The sequence below is a fragment of the Trachypithecus francoisi genome, unplaced genomic scaffold (genome assembly GCF_009764315.1).
Source record: "Trachypithecus francoisi isolate TF-2019V2 unplaced genomic scaffold, Tfra_2.0 Lachesis_group0, whole genome shotgun sequence".
NCBI classification, from domain to species: Eukaryota; Metazoa; Chordata; class Mammalia; order Primates; family Cercopithecidae; genus Trachypithecus; species Trachypithecus francoisi.
The window spans coordinates 152,015,098-152,029,712 of NW_022681453.1; the positions used below are offsets into that span (position 1 = coordinate 152,015,098).

At 41.2% G+C, this 14,615-nt stretch overlaps 1 protein-coding gene and 1 pseudogene across 9 annotated transcripts in view; both read left to right on the forward strand.

Moving 5' to 3' along the window:
• Positions 1-14,615, forward strand: part of TFDP2 (transcription factor Dp-2) — a 217,923-nt gene that overhangs the window by 105,646 nt on the left and 97,662 nt on the right. For 3 of the 9 annotated variants that reach the window (XM_033212442.1, XM_033212444.1, XM_033212446.1), the window contains exon 4: positions 3,878-3,912. The exons of the other annotated variants lie outside the window; for them this stretch is intronic. The gene's annotated coding sequence lies outside the window, so the exon portion shown is untranslated. The remainder of the gene's footprint in view (positions 1-3,877; positions 3,913-14,615) is intronic. 9 annotated transcript variants of the gene reach the window in all.
• Positions 12,743-13,668, forward strand: LOC117084092 (annotated as a pseudogene).

Here is a 14,615-nt window from a genome sequence, read left to right on the forward strand (position 1 = left end):
CCTTTAAGGCAATATCCTTATCTCCGTTTCTGTTAAATTTGAGTTTGGGATCTTCTAAGATAATTGTGACTATTTTGTAGGCCATGAGGAGAAAAGTGACATCTGGTATATCTGAACAATAGACCTTAAAGGATTCTAACCCAAATGCATACCAAGCTTGATTGGTATTGAACTGGCCTGGGGAAAAATATGTCATAATAGCAGAAACTCTGATGGTATGGATAGAGAACTTTATAAAGCCAAGGAACTGAATCCAGGCACTGTAGTCAAAGAGGAAAACTTCTAGCATCTCCCTGTAGCCATACATAATTCTGTAGGTATTACCATTCTCCCTCAACTTATTCTGTATTATTAGGGAAATAAAGTCTTTCTCTAACATTTTTCTGTTCTCATAATATGGTTTGAAATGCAGTCACTTTTACTTAAACTTACCTTTTGGAATAAAATAATTTATGGAATTCATAGCACTCAAATTGTTTCACCAGAGTACTTGTAGAAATTCTGGATTAGTTGATTAACCATAGTTCATAGCTTCCCAGTTGCACATTATTCTTAGGTTACAAAAATTCCTTTCTGAATAAGAGATACAAAACAACTCACCCAGAAACAAATTATTTTCTTGGTTGGCAGAGCAGTATCATTCTTAACACACATGAAATTGAGCTAAGAACCAGAGCTAATCCAAGATTTTAGAGTTGTCTTAGCTCTGCTAATTTTCTTTATTATTTTGCTTGTATTTTCACACAATTCTCTCAAGTGATTAAGCTGTAGTTAAGTGTTTTTTAAAATTTTGTCTTTAAAAAGGTTCTTACTGTTTTGTTTCAGAAAGGACATGCTATAGCTAATACACTTTTTGTAATCTAATGGTGGCCATGGAAATGTGCCATTCAGACCTCCTGCTGGTGGGAGGCACAAATGACTGACAGTCCCAGCTGTGGCCCCTCTGGATCCACCACCTCATCCTTGCTGAGGTCACACTGATGGTGACTCCACATGGCCAGTGAATGAATGAGTGTAGGTCTGTTCATAAAGAACACAGTTCTCTAATCGGCAGGGCATTACTTCCTATTACTGCATAATAATTACCCTAAAATTTAATAACTTAAACATTCCATCTCACATGGTTTCTGAGGATCAGGAATCTGGGAGTGGCTTACGTAGGTATTTCTGCCTCAGGGTCCCTCATGAGGTTGTAGTCAAACAGTTGGCCAGGGCTGTAGTCATCTGTAGGCTGGACTAGGGCTGGAAGATGTTCTTCCAGGATGGCTCTCATATTCATACATGGATATTGGCAAGAGCCTACAGTTCCTTGCTGGCTGCTGTTGGCCTCAGATCCTTGTCACATGGTTGTCTCCACAGGGCAACAACTAACATACTTTTTCAGGGTCCAGATTTGTTGGGGACAAGTAAGAGTAGTTTGGTTTTTTGTCTTAGGTATCATTTATTCTGAGATGCTTTTTCTAAACATCACCCCCACCAAGGGTTGCCAGATATAGCAAGTAGAGGACAATATTTGGAACGTACTTTTACTAAAAGATAATTCATTGTTCATCTAAAATTCATATTTAACTGGGTGTCTTATATTTTATCTGATAGCCTTTCTGGGTTTAGTTTTTCTTCTCTGTGCACCTATGATACCCTGTGCTATCCCGTTTGTGTATTTACTGCACTATATTTTAATTGTCTATTTAGTTGCCAGTATCTTCCCACTAGGGTGAAACTTCTCTATTTCTCTATGGGAATAAACTGTGTTTTGTTTTGTTTTGTTTTTATATTCACTGTTACATCCCCAGTGCCAAGCACTGTGCTTGACCTATAATAGGTACTCAGTAGCCAGGCACAGTGGCTCACGCCTGTAATCCCAGCACTTTGGGAGGCCGAGGTAGGCGGATCACGAGGTTAGGAGTTCGAGGCCAGCCTGAACAACATGGTGAAACCCCATCTCTACTAAAAATACAAAAATTAGCCAGGCGTGGTGGTGCGTACCTGTAATCCCACCTACTCAGGAGGCTGAGGCAGGAGAATCACTTGAACCCTGGAGGCGGAGGTTGCAGTGAGCTGAGATTGTGCCACTGCACTCCAGCCTGGGTGACAGAGCAAGACTCTGTCTCAATAAGAAGGGGGTACTCAATAAATTCATGTGGGCTTTCCAAGAATGAAAACACTTGGTCTTATAATGGCATGCACTTTTCTCCTCCACCTTTTTTTCCTCCTCAACATTGATTGTCATGATGAATCTCAGTGGAATGCTAATGCAGCGAAAGGGCTAGTAATTCCAAGATTCAGGAACTTGTGTTATCACTTTATATATAAGCTTTAGGTTCCCTTCTGGTAGCTGGAGATAATATCTGTTTCCTCTTGGAAACAGGAAAAAAAAGATAAAGCCTACTATTTTCTAGGATTGTGCTGGCTTCAATAATTAGAAGCTGGGCTTTATGTAATGATAATAGGTTTTAAGTAGCAGTAATAAGGACATGGAATCAAATAGGTCTGAGTTTCAGTGTTAGCCTTGTCACATACTAAAGGTGACTTCTTGGGCAAATTTGTCATGTTTCAAAATGTCAATTTTCTTATCTCTAAAATGGGAGTGATCATGCAATTGTATAAGGGCTATTGTGAGGATTAAATTATAAAACAAGTGACCTTGCCTAGCAGAGTGCCTGTTTCTGGTACACTGCAAATCCCTAATGAAGCTTCTTGGGGCTACCATATGTTCCTTGAGTGAGTCTGTCTTTTGATTGATAGACATTTATAATTCCACCAATTGTAGATTCTCATCCAAGTACGTATACCAAATATCTGAACCTATGTTTTATGTCTTACCGAGATGGATTACTATGGCCACAACACACCAGAAGAATAAAATTAACCTGTTTTATGATCATCTAAATAGCTCATTTCTCTTAATATATAGATGAACCATTCAGTGCTTCCTCTCCCAGTGAGAGGAAGAGACTGACTGCATTGTAGGATCAAAAGGGGATGTTTTTATGATTGTCTGCCACAAACTAGTTATCTCTATGGTGATTTTTCCAATATTTCCTGCTTTAAATCCAGATCAGAAAGCTCATGAGGTTCTACTTTCTCAGTCTTTGGCTCTTCTGAAAATCAAGTTCAAGTATTTAACTTTTGGCCCTTCACATCTCCGGAGGTTTCCGTCCTTAATAGTCTTACATGCATTAGAATTGTTGATTGTACCATCTCTTATGTCCCTAACACTGTCTTTTCCCATTTGATCCATGCTTTTTAGTTTCATGAATAAGAAAAGTGAATCTCATAAAGGTAAAATGACTTACTGCAGACCACACACATAGTCAGCTGGGATTTGAACCTAGGTATGCTGACTTCATTGCAATATGCATACCACATGCCAGTTGTTTTAGTGGATGAGAATTATGAAACCTGTGCATTGATATGCAAACACGAGGTGTTAATATTATGAAGTGCCACCCCGAGATACAAGATACCCCCTATAGCAGAGAGTTTATAATTGATTTAAGGAGAACTGATACATAAATAAATAACGAAAGATAGTGTCAGTGATTCATATAGGCAAAACAAGGTACTAAAATCATAATTGTTTTTAGCCATATAGAATATTTGTTTTTAGCCATATAGAATATTTGTTGATATTAATCTCACTTTGTATCTGGATTCTTGTACTTAGCATAATGTTTTCAAGATTCATTCATGTTGTGTGAATCAGTAGTTCTTTTCTATTACTAAACGGTATTCTATTCTATGATATACCACCATTCATCTATCCAGTCATGGGTTGATGAACATTTTTGTTTCACTTGTGGACCATTATTAATAAAACTGCTATGAACATTCAAATACAAGCTTATGTGCTGACATAAGTTTTCATCTCTCTAAGGTAAATACCTAGAAGTGGAATTGCTGGGTCATACGGTAAGTGTATATTTAACTTTATAAGCAGTTACCAAACATGTTTCCCAAAGTGTTTTTACAAGTTGGTATTCCCATCAGCAATGTGCATAAGAGTTCTAGTGCCCTGTGTCCTTGCCAACACTTGGTATGGTCAGTTTTTTTTTCCATTTTAGTGATTCAAGTGAGTTTGGTGCTCAGTGTGGTTTTAATTTGTATTTCCCTAATGACTAATGATTTTTTTTTTTTTTTTTTTTTTTTTTTTGAGACGGAGTCTCGCGCTGTCACCCAGGCTGGAGTGCTGTGGCCGGATCTCAGCTCACTGCAAGCTCCGCCTCCCGGGTTCACGCCATTCTCCTGCCTCAGCCTCCCGAGTAGCTGGGACTACAGGCGCCGCCACCTCGCCCGGCTAGTTTTTTGTAGTTTTTAGTAGAGACGGGGTTTCACCGTGTTAGTCAGGATGGTCTCGATCTCCTGACCTCGTGATCCGCCCGTCTCGGCCTCCCAAAGTGCTAGGATTACAGGCTTGAGCCACCGCGCCCGGCCTGACTAATGATATTATGAATCTTTTCATATGATTATTTGCCATTAGCATATCTTCTTTGGTTACGTAAGTGTTTAAATTTTTTTGCAGATTTTTTATTGAGTTGTCTTGTTATTGTCTTATTCGTGTTACAAGTCCTTTATCACATGTATATTTTGCAAACATTCTCCCAGGCTATCATGTATCTTTTTCTTCTCTTAACTTTTTAAAGACTTCTCCAGTATCTCCTGCTTAAAATCCAGATCAGAAAGCTCATGAGGTTCTATTTTCTCAGTCTTAACTTTTTAAAGTTAAGAGATTTCGAAGAGCAGACATGTTTTATATCTTGATACATCAGTCTGTTTATGTTGCTATAAAGGACTCATGAGGCAGGATAATTTATAAAGAAGTTTATTTTGGCTCATGGTTCTGCAGGCTGTACAGGAAGCATGGTGCCAGCATCTACTTCTGGTGAGGGCTTTGGGAAGCCTACAGTCATGGCAGAAGGCAAAGGAGAGTCAGCAAGTCACATGGCAAGAGAGGGAGCAAGAGAGATGGGGAGAGGTACCATACTGTTTTAAACAACCAGATCTCATGTGAATTACTCATTACCATAGAGATGACACCAAGCCATTCATGAGGGATCCTCCCCCATGACCCAAACACCCCCATCAGGTCCCACCTCCAACACTGAGGATTACATTTCAGCATGAGATTTGGAGCAGACAAACATCTAACCTGTATCACTTAATGTGCAATTTTTCAATTAAAAAAGATAGTTTGTGATTCTTGTTATCCTATTTAAGAAATCTAAACCAGGCAGGGTGACTTGAGCCTAGTAGTTCCAGCTCCTTGGGAGGCCGAAGTGGGAGAATCCCTTGAGCCCAGGAGTTAGAGACCAGCCTTGGCAACATAGTGAAACCCTATCTCAGAAAAAAAAGAGGAAAGAAAAGAAATTTTTGCCTCAGCCAATAATACTAAGATTTTCTTGCACATTTTCCTATAAGTTTTTACGTTGCCATATTCCTTTATTCTCCTAGAATTTTCCTAGACGTTTTCTAATTTTAGCTCTTAAATTTAAGTCTATGATAAGTTTGGTTTTTTGTGCTTTTCCAAGACAGTCTTGCTCTGTCACCCAGGCTGGAGTGCAGTAGCACAGTCACAGCTCACTGCAGCCTTGACCTCCTGGGCTCAAGCTATCCTCCCACCTCAGCCTCCCAGGTAGCTGGGACTACAGACATGTGCCACCACACCCAGCTAATTTTTAAATTTTTTGTAGAGATGGGGTCTCCTTATGTTGGCTAGGCTGGTCTCGAACTCTTGGGCTCAAGCAGTCCTCCCGCTTCTGCCTCCCAAAGTGCTGGGATTACAAGCGTGAGTCACTAAGTCCAGCCTTGTGATAAATTTTGAGTTAATTTTTGTATATGGAATAAGAGGAAAGGTTTATTTTTGTTTCATATGAATATCCAATCATTCCAGCAACAACTAGTGAAAAGATTATAATTTCCCATAGAATTGCTTTGTACCTTTGTCAAATATCAATTGACTATATAATTGAGGATCTGTTTGTAGATTCTTTTCTGTTTCATTGAAGTATGTGTCTATCTTCATGCCAATACCATACTGTCTTGGTAGCTCAGTGGTTCTCAGTGAAGGACAATTTTGCCCCTAGGGGACATTTGGCAATATCTGGAGACCTTTTTCCTTTTTTTTTTTTTTTTTGAGATGGAATCTTACTCTGTCTCCCAGGCTGAAGTACAGTGGTGCAACCTCTGCCTCCGAGGCTTAAGCATTTCTCCCCCATCAGCCTCCCGAGTATGCTGGGATTACAGGTGCATGCCACCACGCCCAGCCAATTTTTGTATTTTTAGTAGAGATGGGATTTCACCACATTGGCCGGGCTAGTCTCAAACTCCTGATCTCAAGTAGTCCACCCACCTTGGCCTCCCAAAGTGCTAGATTACAGGCCTGAGCCACTGCGTCAGGCCTGGAAACATTTTTGATTGTCACAACTTGGTGGGTAGGCAGGAAGGTTGCCCCTGGGTAGAGGTAGAGGCCAGGGATGGTGCTAAAGATTCTGCAGTGCACATGAGAGTCTTACAGAACAAAGAAATAGCTGGTCCAAAATGTCAGTAGTGCCAAGGTTGAGAAACGCTGCTATAGCTGTATACTAAGCCTTAAAACCAGATAGTGTAATCTTTCAATTTTGTTATTTTACAAAGTTGTTTGAGCTATACTAGGTCCTTTGCATTTTATATAAATTTTAGAATCAACCTTATACACTTCTACAAAAAATGTCTGCTGAGCTTTGATTAGGATTACATTGATCTGTAGATACATTTGGGAGGAACTGACATACTAACAATTTTGAATCTTCTGATTGATTGATTGATTGATTTTTGAGATGGAGTCTCGCTCTGTCGTCCATGCTGGAGTGCAGTGGCATGATCTTGGCTCATTGCAACCTCTGCCTCCCAGATTCAAGCAAGTCTCCTGCCTCAACCTCCCAAGTAACTGGGAGCATATACTTATTTTATTTTTATTTTTTTGAGACAGAGTCTCACTCTGTCGCCCAGGCTGAAGTGCAGTGGCGTGATCTCGGCTCACTGCAAGCTCCACCTCCCAGGTTCACACCATTCTCCTTCCTCAGCCTCCTGAGTAGCTGGGACTACAGGCATGTGCTATCACACCCAGCTAATTTTTTGTGTTTTTAGTAGAGACAGGGTTTCACCATGTTATCCCAGATGGTCTCTATCTCCTGACCTCGTGATGCGCCTGCCTCGGCCTCCCAAAGTGCTGGGATTACAGGCGTGAGCCACTGTGTCTGGCCACTGGGAGCATATAGAAAGGCTAAAAGAGACAGAGAAGAGAAAACAGGGAACTAAAAGCAGTTCAGTGTCACAGAAGGATAGGTGTCTGGGATAAGAGTAAAGATGAGAACAAGAACCATTATCATAAAGGACCTTTTTTTTTTGAGATGGAGTCTTGCTCTGCCACCCAGGCTGGAGTGCAGTGGCTGGATCTTAGCTCTCTGTAAGCTCTGCCTCCTGGGTTCAAGCGATTCTTCTGCCTCAACCTCCCAAGTAGCTGGAATTACAGACGCTTGCCACCACGCCCAGCTAATTTCTATATACATATATATATATATATATTTTTTTTTTTTTTTTTGAGACGGAGTCTCGCTCTGTTGCCCGGGCTGGAGTGCAGTGGCCGGATCTCAGCTCACTGCAAGCTCCGCCTCCCGGGTTTACGCCATTCTCCTGCCTCAGCCTCCCAAGTAGGTGGGACTACAGGTGCCAGCCACCTTGCCTGGCTAGCTTTTTTTGTATTTTTTAGTAGAGACGGGTTTCACCGTGTTAGCCAGGATGGTCTCGAACTCCTGACCTCGTGATCCGCCCGTCTCGGCCTCCCAAAGTGCTGGAATTACAGGCTTGAGCCACCGCGCCCGGCCTAATTTCTATATTTTTAGTAGAGATGGGGTTTTACCATGTTGACCAGGCTTGAACTCCTGACCTCGGCCTGTGATCTGCCTGCCTCGGCCTTCCACAGTGCTAGGATTACAGGCGTGAACCACCACACCCAGCCTGAATCTTCTGATTTATAAACATGTTTTTTCTCTCCATTAATTTGTCTTCTATAGTTTCAGCAATATATTGCAGTTTTCATTGTATAGCTCTTGTACATATTTTATTAGATTTATCCCTAAATATTTAATATTTTTATGCTATTGTAAATAATGTTTAAAATTTTTAATATCTGATTTTGTTTTGTTGGTAGAAGATAGAAATACAGTTAGTTTTTGTATATTGACCTTGTTGCCTGTGACCTTGCCAAACTTACTTCTAGTCCATTTTTGTAGATTCTGTAGGATTTTCCATATAGGCCAATATTTTGTTTGTATACAAAAAAGTTTTACATATTCCTTTCTTATTTTAAACCTTTCATTTCCTTTCTTGACTTATTACACTGGCTGAGCCCTCTAGTTCATTGTCAAAGTAGTAAAGGTATACATCATTGTCCTGTTCCTGATTTTAGGGGAAAAGCATTCAATTTTTTTTACCATAAGTATGATTTTTAGCTATGGGTTTTCTATAGTTTGATTTTTAGCATTTTGAGTAAGCTCCCATCTATTCCTTGTCTGCTGAGAGTTTTTGTCATAAATGATTGTTGAATTTTGTTAAATGCCTTACCTGCATCTATTGAAGATGATAGTGTAGTTTTTCTTTTTTATTCTGATGATATGGGGAATTACATTGATCGATTTCCCAATGTTACACCAACCTTCTATCATTCATGGGTTAAACTCCACTTAGGCATATGTTGTCCTTTTTATATATTCTAGAATTCAGTTAGCTAAAATTTCATTTAGAATTTTCGTGAGTGTTCATGAGGGATATTGGGCTGTAGTTTACTTATAATGGTTTTGTTTTGTTATTTTCTTTGTATGCCTTTTCTAAAGTACCTTTTAACCTTAGTCACCATCTTACTTTTGCTCACTATTTTCAGAGGATGAACACTTTTTATAAGAAGTCTGTGTTTTGAGTGCTATATGCCAGGAACTACAAGAAGCCCTTCATATTCATTATTTCATATAATCCTCAGAACCTTCTTGCAAGATAGGTGCTATTATCATACCCATTTTAGAGGTGGAAAAAATGGAGACTCGGAGCAGTTAATTAATTTCCCAAGTGATAGAGGCAATTCAAATTAAGTCTTTCAGGCTGGGCACAGTGGCTCATACCTGTAATCCCACCACTCTGGGAGGCTGAGGCAAGAGGATCACGTGAGCCCAGGAGTTTGAGACCAGCCTGAGCAACATAGTACGACCTTGTCTCTACAAAAAAATTTAAAAGTTAGCCGGGCATGGTGCCATACTCCTGTAGTCCCAGCTACTGGGGAGGCTGAGGTGGGAGGGTTGCTTGAGCCTGGGAAGTCAAGGTTGTAGTGAGCTGTGATTGTGCCACTGGACTCCAGCCTGGGCAAAAGAGCGAGACCCTATAAAATAAAAAATCAAGTCTTTCAGATCGGAGGTCAAAAACTGCTCTGCATTTATATCTTTCTCTAGAAATCTTTTATTAATCTGAAATATTATTGACAAAACTAGGAGGAATTTAGAAAACTATACCTCTACTAATCTTTTTTTTAACTTTTTTTCTCTTTTTTTGATTTTTTTTTCCTTAAGACAGGGTCTCGCTCTGTCATCCAGGCTCTAGTATAGTGGTACGACCTCGGCTCACTGCAATGTCAGTCTCCCAGACTCAAGCAATTCTCCTCCTCAGCCTCCTGAGCAGCTGGGATTACGGGTACATGCCACCACGCCCAGCTAATTTTTGTATTTTTAGTAGAGACGAGGTTTCACCACATTGTCCAGGCTGGTCTTGAACTCCTGGGCTCAAGAAATCAGCTCACCTCATTCTCCCAAGGTGCTAGGGTTACAGGTGTGAGCCACCACACCCAGCTAATCTCAGAGCACCTCTTTATGCTAATTGGTTTTAATATTCTCTGTGTGCTTATTTTTCAGTTTGAAAGTATCTAATAATTAGCATATTAGGGCCAGGAGCGGTGGCTCACGCCTGTAATCCCAACACTTTGGGAGGCTTAAGGCAGGTAGATCATCTGAGGTCAGGAGCTCCATTTCAGCCTGGCCAACGTGGTGAAACCCCGTCCCTACTAAAATGCAAAAATTAGCTGGGCATGGTGACAGGCGCTTTTAATCCCAGCTACTCGGCAGGCTGAGGCTGGAGAATCACTTGAACCCGGGAGGTGGAGGTTGCAATGAGCCAGCTTGCGCCACTGCACTGCAGCCTGGGCAAGAAGAACGAAACTCCGTCTCAAAAAAAAAAAAAAAAGCATATTAGTTCACTAATTTGTAAGTTTTATCAAGCACACATTATTGTGGATTAACTTGAATATTTCTAATTGGATATATCAAACTAAAATGAAGAAATAGAGGCAAAACTAACATAAATGGATAGTTTATTTGGGCCAAGCTTGAGGATTACAACCTGGGAACATAGATTCAAGTGGCCCTGAGTATACACTCCTATTAGCAGCAGTTACAGATGGAGTTTGAAAGGCAAAATAGGGGGGCAGGGAGTGGACTATACAAAGTTGTTAGGAATTCTCACTGGTTTACAGAAATAACATTAATTAGTGATTGACTATACATTGTTAACCTATAAGGTGTGGATTATAGTGTTGTTATAATTCACACCTGCTGTGGATTATTAAGCTAATTTATGGCTACTTGTGGCAATAGTAAGCAGTTTCAACAGATGAATACATAGCTCAAAGGAGGGGAGTAGGCATGATTGTAATTTCATTTTAATGTCTATCTAGGCCTGATATTTAAAAGGACTTGCATTCCTCAGATAAAAGTTATTTTCTCAGTTGCTACAGTGCTTCAGTTTAAACTTCACATCTATTGGAAGTCTTTCAGCTTTGTTAATCTGGATTAGAGGTTCCTTGAGAGAAAATGCCACTTTCTTTTTTAATATCCTGTATTTAATGTGCTCAATAGTATCAGTAGGCATATTTCTGTTTATGTAAGATTGTAGTGTGGCTTAAGGCAGAAGAGGGGCAAGAGCACACAAGAAGCTATCTCTTCCACTTACCTGCCTTTCCCAAGTTAAATGTGTGCTAGATTATTTTCAGACCTTTCGGGCTCAAAAAATCAACTGGGAAGCCAGTGTTTAGATGACAGCTAGCTGGTGGGACCCAACTTAATTTTCTTTATTATGCTTCGGTCAAATTTGGGAAAATACACAAAAAAGCAAAGCTACAAATAGAAACTGGCAATACAGATTAAAATGTGACAGGCAACAGGAGGAATTTCGATGAGTAGAAATGAAGATAGATCTTTGAGACAAAATAGTGGGACAGGCAGGAAAAAGGTAGATTTCTACCCTTCTCTACTTCATACCTACAAATTTAAGGAAGTGGGATCTTTACCAACCAGAAACTTGGCAGCTTCCCACCAATCCCATGTTGCAACTGCTATCGCAACAACCAAGGCTCTTTTTCTCCCTCCCATCTCTCTTATCATTACCTCTGTACTTCCCTTGGTGACCAGAGCTCTGTAAAGGCAGTGGCAGAAGTGGATTTGTTGGGGTACGTTTTCAGATATGATGAAGTAGTGATGAGAAGGGGCAAAGAGAAAATCCATGGGAGCAGGATGCCTTTTCTCAAGCCCTACTTTAGACAGACATACAGATTAAGCTTTTTATTATGGAAAATTTCAAATATTTACAAGAGTAAAGAGAACAGTTTAATAAACCAATCACCAGCTTAAACAACTCTTGATTAGGTCCTGTTTTTGACTAGGGAAGAACTATATTCTGTTTCAAAGTATGTAGGATTAGATTGCCAATCACATGCACAGGAACAAGACAACAGGGTCAGAAGATCTTCCTTAGTTTATCAGCGCCATAGTAAATCTGGGATCCATACATTAGATACACAAATTGACTTCAAGTCATGACAAACTGAATTGGTGAGCAAAATTCTGTTATCTAGAGAGTATATAATTTTAATTTGATCATCAAAGGGATCTTTAATCCCCCAAATAGATGAGAGCCATAGTATTATGTGACTGCTCAATACTAGACCTGGCATGTGTGGATAAAGTTTAAAGTCAGGCCAGGCATGGTGGCTCACACCTGTAATCCCAGCACTTTGGGAGAACCCAAGGTGGGTGGATCACTTGAGATCAGGATTTTGAGACCAGCCTAGCCAACATGGTGAAATCCCATCCCTACTAAAAAAAAAAAAAAAAAAAATACAAAAAATTAGCCAGGTATGGTGGCATTTGCCTGTAGTCCCAGCCACTTGGGAGGCTGAGGCAGAAGAATCCTTTGAACCCAGGAGGTGGAGGTTGCAGTGATCTGAGATACTGCCACTGCACTCCAGCCTGGGGGACAAAGTGATACTTAGTCTAAAAAAAAAAAAAAAAAAGAAAAAAAAAGAGTCAAATAATACTGAGGTGGACAGATACCACCTAGAATTTACTTTTTTCTTAGCAAACACCAAACCTGGGTAGATTTCTCAACTTTCAGATAATTGGCAGAAATTTTTTAAGGCATCATGGGGTTTATTAAGAAATTCTTCAAAACACGACCAGGCGTGATGGCTTACACCTGTAATCCCAGCACTTTGGGAGGCTGAGGCAGGCAGATCATGAGGTCAAGAGATCGAGACCAGCCTGGCTAACATGGTGAAACCCTATCTCTACTAAAATTACAAAAATTAGCTGGGCGTGGTGGTGCGCACCTGTAGTCCCAGCTACTTGGGAGGCTGAGGCAGGAGAATCACTTGAACCTGGGAGGCAGAGGTTGCAGTGAGCCGAGATTGCGCAACTACATTACAGACTGGCGACAGAGCATGACTCTGTCTCAAAAAAAAACCCTTTTGCTGCTGCAGCCGCAGCCATGAGTATGCTCAGGCTTCAGAAGAGGCTCACCTCTTCTGTCCTCCGCTGTGGCAGGGAGAAGGTCTGGTTGGACCCCAGTGAGACTAATGAAATCGCCAATGCCAACTCCCCTCAGCAGATCTAGAAGCTGATCAAAGATGGGCTGATCATCGCAAGCCTGTTGACAGTCCATTCCCGGGCTTGATGCCGGAAGAACACCTTGGCCCGCCGGAAGGCAGGCACATGGGCATAGTAAGCGGAAGGGTACAGCCAATGTACATTCAACATACAAGCTCAGAATGCCAGAGAAGGTCGCATGGATTCTGCGCCGGCTGCTTAGAAGATACTGTGAGTCTAAGAAGATTGATCGCCGTATGTATCACAGCCTGTACCTGAAGGTGAAGGGAAATGTGTTCAAAAACAAGCGGATTCTCATGGAGCATATCCACAAGCTGAAAACGGGCAAGACCGCAAGAACCTCCTGGCTGACCAGGCTGAGGCCCGCAGGTTTAAGGCCAAGGAAGCAGGCAAGTGCCGTGAAGAGCGCTTGCAGGCCAAAAAGGAGGAGATTAAGACTTTGTCCAAGGAGGAAGAGACCAAGAAATAAAAGCTCCCCCTTTGTCTGTACATACTGGCCTCCGTGATTACATAGACCAGCCATTTAAATAAAACAAGTCTTTATCTGCTTGCAAAAATAAATTAGCTGAGCGTCGTGGAGCGTGCTTGTAATCCCCGATACTTGGGAGGCTGAGGCAGGAGGATTGCTTCAACCCAGGAGGGGGAGGTTGCACTGAGCCAAGATCGCACCACTGCACTCCAGCCTGGGCGATAGAGTGAGACTCAGTCTCAATAAATAAATAAATAAATAAGCATCGCCGGGCGTGGTAGCTCACGCCTGTAATCCCAGCACTTTGGGACGCCAGGCGGTTGGATCACCCGAGGTCGGGAGTTTGAGACCAGCCTTATCAACAAGGAGAAACCCCGTCTGTACTAAAAATACAAAAAAAATTATCCAGGCCTGTTGGCCCATGCTTGTAATCCCAGCTACCCGGGAGGCTGAGGCAGGAGAATTGTTTGAACCTGGGAGGTAGAGGTTGCGGTGAGCCTAGATCGAACCATTGCACTCCAGCCTAGGCAACTTTGTTGAGCGAAACTCAGTCTAAAAAAAAAATAAGCATCTAGGCAAGAAGTAAAAGAGACTGCTACAAAAAGCTATACATAAAATTCGCCACAGATTTTCTGCTGCACTAATAAATGGTAAAAAAAAAAAAAAAAAAAAAAAAACAAACACACACACACAAAAACCGAAAAACACTGGTGAGGCGCAGTGGCTCACGCCTGTAATCCCAGCACTTTGGGAGGCCGAGGCAGGCAGATCTCGAGGTCAAGAGATTGAGACCATCCTGACCAACATGGTGAAACCCTGTCTCTACTAAAAGTACAGAAATTACCTGGGCGTGGTGGCAAGTGCCAGAGAAGCTGGCAGTCCCAGCTTCTCAGGAGGCTGTGGCAGGAGAATCGCTTGAACCCAGGAGGTGGAGGTTGCGGTGAGCCAAGATCATGCCACTGTACTCCAGCCTGGCGACAGCAAGACTTCGTCTCAAAAAAAAAAAAAAGAAAAGAAACACTATTTACAGTGTTATTAGGAAAAAGAAAATGTCTTACTAGCAAAAGACAAATAATAAGAGATAGTGTTGAGCAGTGAACATAATAGAGTAACAAATATAAGACCACTTTTTAGTAATTAGAATAAAAATGAATATGTTAACATGTAAGTTTAAAGGATAAACTCACAAA